Consider the following 1,010-nt stretch of genomic DNA (forward strand, 5'->3'; position numbering starts at 1 on the left):
AAAGAGGAGAGAGGGAAAGTGAGAAAACGAGCCACCAGGGCTGGAACTTGAACTGCAGTCAGTCACGTGGGAGCACAGTGCCCTTAACCACCACGTCACCTGCTGGCCCTTTATTATTTTTTAAAAATAATTATTTTATTTAACTTTATTTATCCATCTATCTATCCATCTATTTATTTTATTTTGACCAGAAAAGGACAGTGTGAGAGTAAGAGAAAGTGAGGAAACAAGCTGCCAGGTCCACGACTTGAAACACCATGTAGGAGAGTCCAATGCCCTTAACCACACCACCTGCTGGCCCCTTATTTATTTATGATTATTACTTTTAATTTTTAAGATTGCCATAGGGCATGTGTATTCATCAGAGAGAGGGTGAGAGAGAGAGAAAAAGAAATCACCAGGTCCGGCACTCAAACTACGGTGGGCTAGGTGGGAGTCCAGCACCTTAACTACCAGGTCACCTACTAGCCCCCATTATTATTTTTTAGAAGAATTATTTATTTAATTTTATCATTATTCTCATTTTTTGTCTTTAATTTGCTATACAGCATGTGTGCTCACGAGAGAGAGAGAGAGACAGACAGAGAAAGAGAGACAGCAAGTCACCAGGTCCAGGACTCGGACCGCAGTAGTCATGTGGGAGTCCAGTGCCTTAACCACCATGCCACCTGCTGGTTCAGCTTTATTTATTATTATTATTATTTAATTTGACGAGACAGGTGGAGAGAGAGAGGGAAAGTGAGAAAGCAAGCCTTGGGTCCAGGACTTGAACCATAGTCAGCCATGTGGGGGAGGCTAGCACCTCAACCACTATTCCACCTGCCAAACCCTCTAACTTTTCATGGTTAAGTATGTTTTTTTTTTTTTTTTGGAGAGATTTTCACTGTAGGGCGCGTGCGCTCACCAGACAGACAGACAGAGACAGAAAGCGAGAAATCACCCCCCAGGGGGGATGGTCACGCCGCAATCCCTTCTCCTCCATTCTCCTCTCAGGATCTTGGGCACGCACG

At 44.2% G+C, this 1,010-nt stretch overlaps 1 protein-coding gene across 1 annotated transcript in view; it reads right to left on the reverse strand.

Annotated features, from left to right (window-relative positions):
• Nucleotides 1-1,010, reverse strand: part of NUP160 (nucleoporin 160) — a gene marked incomplete at its 5' end in the record, with an annotated part of 92,848 nt that overhangs the window by 7,838 nt on the left and 84,000 nt on the right.

This window comes from Tupaia chinensis, unplaced genomic scaffold (assembly GCF_000334495.1).
Source record: "Tupaia chinensis unplaced genomic scaffold, TupChi_1.0 Scaffold000561_1, whole genome shotgun sequence".
NCBI lineage: Eukaryota > Metazoa > Chordata > Mammalia > Scandentia > Tupaiidae > Tupaia > Tupaia belangeri.